At 36.5% G+C, this 13,492-nt stretch overlaps 1 long non-coding RNA gene across 2 annotated transcripts in view; it reads right to left on the bottom strand.

Moving 5' to 3' along the window:
* Positions 1 to 6,347: 6,347 nt before the first annotated feature.
* Positions 6,348 to 13,492, bottom strand: part of LOC139954885 (uncharacterized) — a 72,055-nt gene continuing 64,910 nt past the window's right edge. For both annotated transcript variants that reach the window (XR_011788225.1, XR_011788226.1), the window contains exon 2: positions 6,348 to 6,803. This is a non-coding gene — a long non-coding RNA (uncharacterized lncRNA). The remainder of the gene's footprint in view (positions 6,804 to 13,492) is intronic.

The following is a 13,492-nucleotide window of genomic DNA, read 5'->3' as shown; positions in this document are numbered from 1 at the left end:
TTTCATAGTACCAAAATTAAGGCGTTGATCCAAACAATAATAATACCTACTTTACACTCACTGTATATCTCTGCATATAGGACTTGTATACGATTGCAAGGAATCTAGAAACTTAGGATAGGCAACAATCAATGATTCTTATGGGCCTGAAAATTTATTCAAATGAATGTATCTAGACCATTATATGGGAACTTTCATAGTACCAAAATTAAGGCAATGGCTCAAACACTAATATTACCTACTTAACACTCACTGTACATCTCTGCATATATATCTTGATAGGACTTGTATACAATTATAGAGAATCTAAATATTGATTACTGTAGGCCTGTACAGCCCTGGTCAATTAAATCATGGAGCTATAAACATATATCTAGAGATTGATTACTGTAGGGGGTGGGGGTCAGGATCTGAGTAGGGATTAGAGGATCTAGGCAATAATCTCTGCATTTGTATACAATTGCAGTGAATCTAAAGAATGATAACTGCAGGGGGGGGGGGTCAGGATATGGGTAGAAAACTGAAGATAGGAAATAGTCAATGATTCCTATGGGCCTGAAAAATTATTCAAATGAATGTATCTAGACCATTATATGGGAACTTTCATAGTACCAAAATTAAGGCGTTGATCCAAACAATAATAATACCTACTTTACACTCACTGTATATCTCTGCATATAGGACTTGTATACGATTGCAAGGAATCTAGAGTTTGATTACTGTAGGGAGGGGGTCATGATGTTGGTAGGAAACTTAGGATAGGCAACAATCAATGATTCTTATGGGCCTGAAAATTTATTCAAATGAATGTATCTAGACCATTATATGGGAACTTTCATAGTACCAAAATTAAGGCAATGGCTCAAACACTAATATTACCTACTTAACACTCACTGTACATCTCTGCATATATACCTTGATAGGACTTGTATACAATTATAGAGAATCTAAATATTGATTACTGTAGGCCTGTACAGCCCTGGTCAATTAAATCATGGAGCTATAAACATATAGCTAGAGATTGATTACTGTAGGGGGTGGGGGTCAGGATCTGGGTAGGGAATAGAGGATCTAGGCAATAATCTCTGCATTTGTATACAATTGCAGTGAATCTAAAGAATGATAACTGTAGGGGGGGGGGGGGTCAGGATATGGGTAGAAAACTGAAGATAGGAAATAGTCAATGATTCCTATGGGCCTGAAAAATTATTCAAATGAATGTATCTAGACCATTATATGGGAACTTTCATAGTACCAAAATTAAGGCGTTGATCCAAACAATAATAAATCCTACTTTACACTCACTGTATATCTCTGCATATAGGACTTGTATACGATTGCAAGGAATCTAGAGTTTGATTACTGTAGGGAGGGGGTCATGATGTTGGTAGGAAACTTAGGATAGGCAACAATCAATGATTCTTATGGGCCTGAAAATTTATTCAAATGAATGTATCTAGACCATTATATGGGAACTTTCATAGTACCAAAATTAAGGCAATGGCTCAAACACTAATATTACCTACTTAACACTCACTGTACATCTCTGCATATATATCTTGATAGGACTTGTATACAATTATAGAGAATCTAAATATTGATTACTGTAGGCCTGTACAGCCCTGGTCAATTAAATCATGGAGCTATAAACATATATCTAGAGATTGATTACTGTAGGGGGTGGGGGTCAGGATCTGAGTAGGGATTAGAGGATCTAGGCAATAATCTCTGCATTTGTATACAATTGCAGTGAATCTAAAGAATGATAACTGCAGGGGGGGGGGGGTCAGGATATGGGTAGAAAACTGAAGATAGGAAATAGTCAATGATTCCTATGGGCCTGAAAAATTATTCAAATGAATGTATCTAGACCATTATATGGGAACTTTCATAGTACCAAAATTAAGGCGTTGATCCAAACAATAATAATACCTACTTTACACTCACTGTATATCTCTGCATATAGGACTTGTATACGATTGCAAGGAATCTAGAGTTTGATTACTGTAGGGAGGGGGTCATGATGTTGGTAGGAAACTTAGGATAGGCAACAATCAATGATTCTTATGGGCCTGAAAATTTATTCAAATGAATGTATCTAGACCATTATATGGGAACTTTCATAGTACCAAAATTAAGGCAATGGCTCAAACACTAATATTACCTACTTAACACTCACTGTACATCTCTGCATATATACCTTGATAGGACTTGTATACAATTATAGAGAATCTAAATATTGATTACTGTAGGCCTGTACAGCCCTGGTCAATTAAATCATGGAGCTATAAACATATAGCTAGAGATTGATTACTGTAGGGGGTGGGGGTCAGGATCTGGGTAGGGAATAGAGGATCTAGGCAATAATCTCTGCATTTGTATACAATTGCAGTGAATCTAAAGAATGATAACTGTAGGGGGGGGGGGGGGTCAGGATATGGGTAGAAAACTGAAGATAGGAAATAGTCAATGATTCCTATGGGCCTGAAAAATTATTCAAATGAATGTATCTAGACCATTATATGGGAACTTTCATAGTACCAAAATTAAGGCGTTGATCCAAACAATAATAAATCCTACTTTACACTCACTGTATATCTCTGCATATATACTTATAGGACTTGTATACGATTGCAAGGAATCTAGAGTTTGATTACTGTAGGGAGGGGGTCGTGATGTTGGTAGGAAACTTAGGATAGGCAACAATCAATGATTCTAATGGGCCTGAAAATTTATTCAAATGAATGTATCTAGACCATTATATGGGAACTTTCATAGTACCAAAATTAAGGCAATGGCTCAAACACTAATATTACCTACTTAACACTCACTGTACATCTCTGCATATATACCTTGATAGGACTTGTATACAATTATAGAGAATCTAAATATTGATTACTGTAGGCCTGCACAGCCCTGGTCAATTAAATCATGGAGCTATAAACATATATCTAGAGATTGATTACTGTAGGGGGTGGGGTCAGGATCTGGGTAGGGAATAGAGGATCTAGGCAATAATCTCTGCATTTGTATACAATTGCAGTGAATCTAAAGAATGATAACTGCAGGGGGGGGGGGTCAGGATATGGGTAGAAAACTGAAGATAGGAAATAGTCAATGATTCCTATGGGCCTGAAAAATTATTCAAATGAATGTATCTAGACCATTATATGGGAACTTTCATAGTACCAAAATTAAGGCAATGGCTCAAACACTAATATTACCTACTTAACACTCACTGTACATCTCTGCATATATACCTTGATAGGACTTGTATACAATTATAGAGAATCTAAATATTGATTACTGTAGGCCTGTACAGCCCTGGTCAATTAAATCATGGAGCTATAAACATATATCTAGAGATTGATTACTGTAGGGGTGGGGGTCAGGATCTGGGTAGGGAATAGAGGATCTAGGCAATAATCTCTGCATTTGTATACAATTGCAGTGAATCTAAAGAATGATAACTGCAGGGGGGGGGGGGTCAGGATATGGGTAGAAAACTGAAGATAGGAAATAGTCAATGATTCCTATGGGCCTGAAAAATTATTCAAATGAATGTATCTAGACCATTATATGGGAACTTTCATAGTACCAAAATTAAGGCAATGGCTCAAACACTAATATTACCTACTTAACACTCACTATACATCTCTGCATATATACCTTGATAGGTCTTGTATACAATTATAGAGAATCTAAATATTGATTACTGTAGGCCTGTACAGCCCTGGTCAATTAAATCATGGAGCTATAAACATATATCTAGAGATTGATTACTGTAGGGGGTGGGGGTCAGGATCTGGGTAGGGAATAGAGGATCTAGGCAATAATCTCTGCATTTGTATACAATTGCAGTGAATCTAAAGAATGATAAATGCAGGGGGGGGGGGTCAGGATATGGGTAGAAAACTGAAGATAGGAAATAGTCAATGATTCCTATGGGCCTGAAAAATTATTCAAATGAATGTATCTAGACCATATTGTGGGGATTTCATAGTACCAAAATTAAGTCGTTGATCCAAACAATAACAATACCTACTTTACATATCAATTCCTTCACCCCCCCAAAACGACACTAAAAAGTACTGCAATATAAGCTCTTTGAGGGATTAAGTGTGACTCATCACTCCCGTACGTGAGCGCTGTGGATCAACGCGGTCAGGAAGATTGGACTGAGCCATTCTGTTTCGGGCTTTTTTTATATATTGCTGTGACGCAAACTATTGCATTCTCAATGTATATGGGAATTTGGGTGAAAAAACTACCAATAAATGTGGTTTTAAACTAATTTTGAGTTCTTAACAGTACAATAACCAATTTTTATACAATTACACATAAACGATTAAACAGTGCGTAGTTACAGTCCCCTATACTAGGCGCTACCACGCGGGCGTCTACAATAGCATCTCTCGAGGTTGGGCTATAGAAGGTCGATATTTTCTAACGAAGACTCTCATTTGTTACCCCTAGGTCCGATTGAAAACTTAAACCAATCACAATAATTTTTATATGTACAGAATCTGTCACTCATTTGTATGGCATATTCAATTTAGACAAAGAGGAGGGCCAGTGTTATAGTGACACAATTGAACTTTCAAAAATGGGAGTTTCAAAAGCCAGACGACGCTACATGTTGCCATGTGTGTTTTACGTGTGACTTTTGGTTTTCAAAAGTTACGTATTTTTACATTTTTTAACCCCCAAAGTCCGATTGTGCCATGCTAAATAGAAACTAGGAAACAACAGAGATATGAAGAGATATATTTCACCTTTCTAAAGATGTTTTAGACAAAGTGTAATGAAATGAGGAAAGAACTGTTATCAGTGAAGAAAAACATGGCCTAACAGTAAGTCAACGAGGGGTGTGGGTAGTAACTGTTGTGACTTTCTGCCGCTGCACAAGGAAGAGCGCTAAGGAATTGATATGCACTCACTGTATATCTCTGCATATATACTTATAGGACTTGTATACAATTGCAAGGAATCTACAGTTTGATTACTGTAGGGAGGGGGTCATAATGTTGGTAGGAAACTTAGGATAGGCAACAATCAATGATTCTTATGGGCCTGAAAATTTATTCAAATGAATGTATCTAGACCATTATATGGGAACTTTCATAGTACCAAAATTAAGGCAATGGTTCAAACACTAATAATACCTACTTAACACTCACTGTACATCTCTGCATATATACCTTGATAGGACTTGTATACAATTACAGAGAATCTAAAGATTGATTACTGTAGGCCTCTACAGCCCGGGCTAATGAAATCATGGAGCTATAAACGTATATATATGTAGAGATTGATTACTGTAGATTGATTACTGTGTGTGGTTGTTAGGCTAACATGTGGACGAATATTTCAGTTTTACATGGATATTTTTTATTTTATTTGCGACACAACTTGAGCGAATAAACAGATGGCTAGGTTAGATCTCTATGTTGACTTAGTGTGAAGTTAGGCTCTTTTTTCTTACAATGGCTACATTGATATGGCTTGTCTCCTGCATGTGTTCTTTCATGATCCTTCAAATTGCTAGACCAAGCAAAATTTTACCTACAATATAGCTACATTGATATGGCTTCTCTCCAGTAAGTGTTCTTTGGTGGTCGTCAAATTGCTAGACCAAGCAAACTTTTTCTTACAATAACTACATTGATATGGCTTCTCTCTTGTATGTGTTCTTTGATGGTCCTTCAACTGACTGGATAGTACAAACGCTTTGATACAATAGCTACAATGATATGGCTTCTCTCCTGTGTTCTTCTACACTGCGACAACCTTGCGCAGGCACAAGCAGTTACGCAGCGCAGCTGCAGAGTGCATAACCCGATCCTCTGCAGAAGCCAAAAATAACCTAAGCCCCTAATACAACGTACAAATTCAGCATAGATTCTGCCTAGCAACTTACATTAAATATACCCCAACTTAATGCCTAAAAACGCTCCTTGCACGACATTATAAACGACCCTGTAACTGTGTAGAATCCTATACATGATTAACTGACCAATTTGGAAATAGCCAACCCCGCCCCACTGTCTATGCACCCCCAACTGTTCCCCATATACTAAGAACAAAGGTGGCCTTGTCCACCAGACAGATAACATTAAGCCCAGGCAGGAAGAACCATTTCTTGCAGCCAGCAATAAACTCAAACTTAAGTTACACAAACTAGGGACCTCCCAGTTTAAACATTAAAGCAAGAAACAATTTGTAAAGGTAAAACAGGCTAGATAGAAAATACATACACACGAGAAAACTAAGTTGCTTTCTCGTAACAGTTCTTTCATTGACGTTCAAGTACTAGACCAAGCGAACATTTGCAATACCTACAATGATTAGGTTTCTCTCCAGTGTGTATTCTTTCATGTTTTTTTCAAATCGCCAGGGTTAACAAACTATTTGTGGCAATACTACATTGATAAGGTTTCTCTCCTGTATGTGTCCTTTCATGTCTCTTCACTGTCCAAATTGAGAAAGCGTTTTGTTACAATAGCTACATTGATATGATTTCTCTCCTGTGTGCGTCCTTTCGTGAGTCTTCCAATCGCTGGAACGATCAAAACTTTTGTTGCACTAGCTGCATTGGTTAGGTTTCTCTCGCTTACGATAATGAACACCTCCATATCCTGCATTCTCAGATAATTTTTCTCTGTTGTTTAATTCCTCCTTCACTTTGATTGATAAATGAAAAATGTAGCTCTCCCCTAGTTTTTCAGTCGCTATCCTCTCTTTTAACATCCAGTTGATGAGCTTGGTTAAATGAATGGTCAATATTTGCATCTCTCCAGATCCTGAAAATATGAACAGTGAAACAGTATTAAAGAAAGATGTATGCCAGCTGATTATTCCTGAAGTCTACAGTCCAAAGAGCAAATGGACTATCTGATATTCATAATATCAAAAAAAGGTCCGTTTATTCATAATCGGAAAAAAGTTTCGATATTCATGAAAGCATAAAAGGTCCGTTTTCCATAATTGGATAAAAGGTTGGATGTTCATCATAGCAAAAAAAATCTTTTTTTTCATAATCAGAAAAAGATCCAGTATTCATACAGTAATAATAGCAACAATATAAGCAGGGCTGAGTGACCCTTTGCCTCCCCCACCCTTCCCCAAAAAAGGTAATAAAAAGTCCTCCTGTGGGCTAATTGATCATGCTGCAGCTGTGACTAGTCGGCAAATTATTCATGCGGTAGCCGTACTTTCGGTAGTTTCTGTCGTAAAAACCCTTAAGCCCACGACTGGGCCGCAAGTGACCCCCCTCTTCCCCTGGCCACGCACAGCTTGAAACTGCCAATGGGTACCTCCACTTTTAGGCAGTGAGATGTAGGGGCACTGGGGCATGACGACCCCGCGATTATGAATATTGAACCTTATTTCTAGAGGATTATGAATAACAAACCCTTTACCAATTATGAAAAACGAACCTTCTTTTCAATTATGAATAACAAACCTTTTTTCCTTTCAATTATGAATAACGAACCTTTCTTCCAATTATGAATATTGAACCTTTTTCCAATTTTGAATAACGAACCTGATGACTGAAGAATCATTTTTCTAATTATGGATAACAAATCTTATGAACAATGAACCTTATGACCAATGAAACTAATGAGTAATGGACCATATGAATATCGAGCTGCTCCCCTTACACTTTGCAAAAAAAATACCCAAAGTGACTTAGTAGCTGCTTCTGCAGGGTAATCATTGGGTCTTTTTTAATGAAGGACATTTTGATACTGTGTAAAGGACTCATAGATCTAATAACTGTAAGACAGATTTTATTGTTCATAGGACACCGGCTGAGCAAATATACCTCACAACCTGTATATTAGTAATTGCCAAATGCTACGCTAAGGACTGCTGGTTAATATTATTCCATTCTTTCATGATTTTAAATTACTGTGCACAAAATTCTATTACTATAAATAACAGCGCACTCAAGATTTAATGTCATTAATGTCAAGGCAATTTTTCTGTGACAATTGTAATGTAATTAAAATAGATTTCCTAAATGAGACCAATAATGTATTATTTAATGGTTCTATCACATATCGAAATGAATTTATGGTGAAAGCTATCCATTAACACACAACAGTACAACCTGATAATGGACCAACCTCTCTTGGAAAATTGGATAAGCTAGCTGGATTGTTATTGATTATGACAATGCCAATCATCACACTTAATAATCATTTCTTTACATGGCTTACTGAACAGGTTGATGCCCATGGGACCAGTCGCACCAATAAAGCAGGGTTGAATTTGTACATACATTTGCATAAAGGAAGGTGCTGCATGTTTCAATAGGTGTACCATAAATTTCAATAGTAGAAATGGGACAATGCTCCCACCCTGCAGTATTTCCCCTCCTTTGAACAAGAAAAGAATTATGAGGTAACATTAATCAGAGGGGGAAGTTAGGGGCATTCTAACTAATACAGAAGGTGTAGACGAATAAATGGTCTGTTTGCTATTTAAATTCATCATGTTTATTAGCTTTCAGCTTTAATTGTTTTGATCATCATATTTATATGACTTTGAAGGTTCAGACCACGGTAGGAAAATATGTACCTACCATGGAGGGTATGTGACCTGCTCCTGGGTGCTATTAATATGTTATTAAGCTCTTTGATAATTTGAAGAGATGAGTGTTCCGTTGACTACTAATGCTATTATTGTAGCAGGCATTGACAGAAAATCTGAGAATAATTGCACAGGCTTGGATGATAGCGTTAATGAGATTTATATTCCACCTCATGAAAAGCTTGATCTGCATATAGATCCTGTCTACTATATTCAAACATCTATTGTCATTCTTAAAGATCAATAGTGCTTGTTTACATGCAAAACTGCAAGGAGCCTTAATTGTGTTGCTAGAGCTATGAGATCAGAACATTAGTTGTAGAATAATAAATACAAGGAGTACTATAATGAGTTGAGTGCTACAAGCACATATCACATGACCCTCCATGGATGGTTGGTTTCCTTGCATTTCTCCTCATCGAAAATGTCAGTCCAGGTTAATGTATACACAGATGATATGAGGGTTTTCTGGTTGGTAGTTTTGGCCAGAGCATACATGCAGGTGCTACCCCCCCCCCCCCTCCACCAGACCATATTGAGCCCTTGCTTACCCCAGACTTCCCCAGGTCAAAACAATCAATTTGCTTCCTGGCTTCCTCCTGTAACACAGTAATCAGTGACCTATCTCCTTTCAGCCCCTCCCCCACCCACCTTCTGGGAAATATGGCACGATCACTAATCACCATTTCTGTATATTATTAGCATTATAAAGTTTATGTTAGCACCTGTTAACATTCATGAACTGCTTGCTGTGAATTAACAGAAGATTATATTGAAATCTGTTAGTCCTCCCATCACAGCCCAACAGCACAGCTACACATTGTATCAATTGTCTTCTAATTCATAGATGATGGCATATAGGACTGTGTATACATAACAGTACCCTGAACTGTTATTGCAAGAACTGCCTGCTCTATTACAGAAAAAAAAAATTACTTTTGGAACTGATCTCCAAAGGTATCAATAAACTACCAAGGTCTTGGCAATAAAAAAAGGTCAGCTATTTGACACCTGTGGTCAGCAGCATCACAGTATGGTGAGCTCTTGTGTGTACAGTCATGTATACTGTGGGTATAGCTGTGGGTATAGCTCCCATGGCAGACCTATGAAGGAATGTGTGTATACAAATAACAATGAGCAATCCATGATGCACCTGAACATTTCCCTCCTTTAACTAAAATTGCAAGAGTAAAAATCCATTATTCATTACAATGTATGATAAATTGAAATAACATGAATGAAGCATTGGTAGTCATGTGGCTACATTAATAATAGAATAATAGAAATATTTCATTATTTCTGATTATTACAATAAATATTCAGCAAAATGCAGTAACCAATTTTTACCTGCTTAAGGGTCTAGCCTCCAACCCTTTCTTGTTATTATGATCACAGTGGTAGATCAAAGAATTTGTCAATTGATCTGAATCCTGGGGAGGGGTCTAAGTGGAGGGGGTGCCCCTTACCTTTTAGAAATGTTGTTCAGTTATGGGTGCTCAAGTGCAAACTGATGCAATAGTTTGCAAAAACTTAACATTTTGTCATATTTCAGGCCCAGAAATAGTTCCAGACATGGAACGAATGTACATTAAGATCTTCCCTCCCTATAGCATAAACCACCATAGTCACTTGTTTTTTGCCAAAAACAGAGGAGATTTAATATCTATCTGAGTTGGTAATGCTACAATACTAAATAAACACTCCTCTGTAAAAATTCATGATTAAACACAGTGTGTACTATTTTAGTGGTCAAGACAAATTTGTCTTCACACTGGAGATGATTTCTGGTCATTCCATGACTGGTCAATTATTCAGGTGTGCTTTAAGATGAATCCTAATTGCAGTACTTGGGGTAGTTTATGCTATCAAAAAAGAAAATTATTAATGCTCAGTGAATTTAAGGACTGTTTTTCAATAAGCAGGGTTGACCTTCATGTACAGAATTCTTCAAGATATCCGATAGATAAAGTTTCCTCTTTTTCTGGACATATTTTGTCAGATGAAATTGTTCTAAATTCCTGGTGATTTTTTTTTTTTTTTTTGTAGAAGTAGGCCTATTTGCTTAGTCATTAATTACAATAATGATCCCATCATGTGTAGTTCTATGCATCATTTGCAAATGTCTGTCTTAGTGAATGGGACGATAGGAGCGTTCAAGGCGATTACTGCTAAATTCAACAAGCTTCTCAGACATCATCTACTTTACAACATATGGCGCCAATCAACCAGAGATAGCCTATGCATATTTACATGTGCACTTTTGTAAAATTTGCCTAATTTCGTTCTCATTTCTTTCTAAATATTTTAGCCTCCGATGTATGTACAAAATTGTTCCTTTACAACACGGTGCAAAAATTAGGGAGGGACTAGTCACCCCTCCTCCCCTGTATACACCACTGGATCATTACATGGATTGTTAAAAGGCCAATTACTTGCCAAATAACTGCTCTCACATGTACTAAAGGAAAGTGAAGGGGAGGAAGGGGAGGGGGGGGGGTTTCTTTGGAATGTGGGGATATACATTAGTAGCAATAATGAAACTTAAGTGGGGCATTACAATTTAAAAGATGGCTTGAAACTGTTTGGGCCAGTAATTTTCCTTTCTGAGACATCAATTTGTCTAATTGAACCCTGATGTATAGGAATACAATATACAGGCAATTTACAGCACACTTACATTTTGGGGCAATATATTAATGTGATGAGCATTTTATCAAGGCCCTAATGCTTAAAAACAAGTTTGAACTGTCTAATTAAATAATTCATGTTAATTTTTGTCTAAGGATGCTTTATGATATTCAATTAAAAATCTCTAATTCCCTGCATTCAATGTAGGACTTCATGCTGGGAAATCCTATATTTATGAATTCTCTCTAATTGTAGTAGTAGCTGATTGTAATTGACACTGGGCACAATGTGGTTTCTCGATGATTGAACAATGGCTCCCTGCATTTCATAGTGTAATTTGCTACAGTTTAAATGTCTATTGAGGGTTTATGAATTTTATCTACCAAAGAAAAATATGCAACCCAGATTCTTTTTTTTAAATTTTATGGGTTCTATCTACGTGGCCATGATTCTAGACCATTCCTAGAGCACATACATGATGTTAACCTTACAATGCAATGCAGCCCAGTGAAGGCGGTTATGGCGGTAATCCGCTAGGAATTTTGTGAAACTGGAGACTATTACAAAATCCAGACATTGTGAAGCCTGTGTCCTGTGGCAGGTTCCACTACCCTATCCCCTAAAGAAAACTGTGTGCCCCAACATTTTTTAATTAGTTGGCTTCTACAACTATTCTGGACAATTTGCAATAAAAATCTTTTATTTACTGTCAGTAAATACGAGAATCACATCTTGTCAATTCAACAGTTTTCTACAAAATGTTCAATTGTTCATCTCTTTCCAAAGAAGCATTTAAACATTGTTTGGCAAATGTTGCTCACTTCTTTCGAAGTGAAAAATTTCTGGAAAATGTTAAATTGGTCATGTCTTTCCAAAATGTCAAGTTGCCAAGTTACACACAACTCGGCATCTCGACAAAATTTGACTTTGTCGAGATATCGAGTTACGTAAAGCAGGTTGTGGAAAATTTGAAGTGCCTCCTCAAGTTAACAAGTTTGAAGTACTATTTTAACTTTGGAGTCCTTGCATGTGATAATCGGAAATGAGAAATCAAGTAACTTGCTATGACTGAGCTCAAATATGTGTTTCTTATAGTTAACAAATCCATCAACTAAACTTTTCCAACTTCAACTTCTAATTTTAGAGACAAAACTAGGAAAAGTCACATTTATCGTGATATACGGTACAATTTGGGGTACTGTTTTCACTTTTGAGTACTAGGTTGTGGAAAATTTGAAGTGCCTCCTAAAGTTAACTGCTAAGTCTGAGCTCAAACATTTCTTTTGTATTGAAAACAAGTCTTTGAACAAAATTTTTCCAACTTTGTTATCATATTTCAGACAAGAAACTATTGCACTTTATATACCATAACTTGTGCTATACAGTACAGTGTATGGGGGTACTGCATTTTATTTTGAAGTACTATTTTAAATTTGGAGTCCTTGCATGTGACTTTCAGAAATGAAAAATCAAGTAACTTGCTATGACTGAGCTCAAATATGTGTTTCTTATAGTTAACAAATCCATCAACTAAACTTTTCCAACTTCAACTTCTAATTTTAGAGACAAAACTAGGAAAAGTCACATTTATCGTGATATACGGTACAATTTGGGGTACTGTTTTCACTTTTGAGTACTAGGTTGTGGAAAATTTGAAGTGCCTCTTCAAGTTAACTGCTAAGTCTGAGCTCAAACATTTCTTTTGTATTGAAAACAAGTCTTTGAACAAAATTTTTCCAACTTTGACTTCATATTTCAGACAAGAAACTATTGCACTTTATACACCGTAACTTGTGCTATACAGTACAGTGTATGGGGGTACTGCATTTTATTTTGAAGTACTATTTTAACTTTGGAGTCCTTGCATGTGATAATCGGATATGAAAAATCCAAGTAACTTGCTATGACTGAGCTCAAATATGTGTTTCTTATAGTTAACAAATCCATCAACTAAACTTTTCCAACTTCAACTTCTAATTTTAGAGACAAAACTAGGAAAAGTCACATTTATCGTGATATACGGTACAATTTGGGGTACTGTTTTCACTTTTGAGTACTAGGTTGTGGAAAATTTGAAGTGCCTCCTCAAGTTAACTGCTAAGTCTGAGCTCAAACATTTCTTTTGTATTGAAAACAAGTCTTTGAACAAAATTTTTCCAACTTTGACTTCATATTTCAGACAAGAAACTATTGCACTTTATACACCGTAACTTGTGCTATACAGTACAGTGTATGGGGGTACTGCATTTTATTTTGAAGTACTATT

Source organism: Apostichopus japonicus, chromosome 17 (assembly GCF_037975245.1).
Source record: "Apostichopus japonicus isolate 1M-3 chromosome 17, ASM3797524v1, whole genome shotgun sequence".
Taxonomy (NCBI): Eukaryota; Metazoa; Echinodermata; class Holothuroidea; order Aspidochirotida; family Stichopodidae; genus Apostichopus; species Apostichopus japonicus.
The sequence above is the reverse complement of the archived record's forward strand: the minus strand, read 5'-3'. Positions and strand labels throughout refer to the sequence as shown.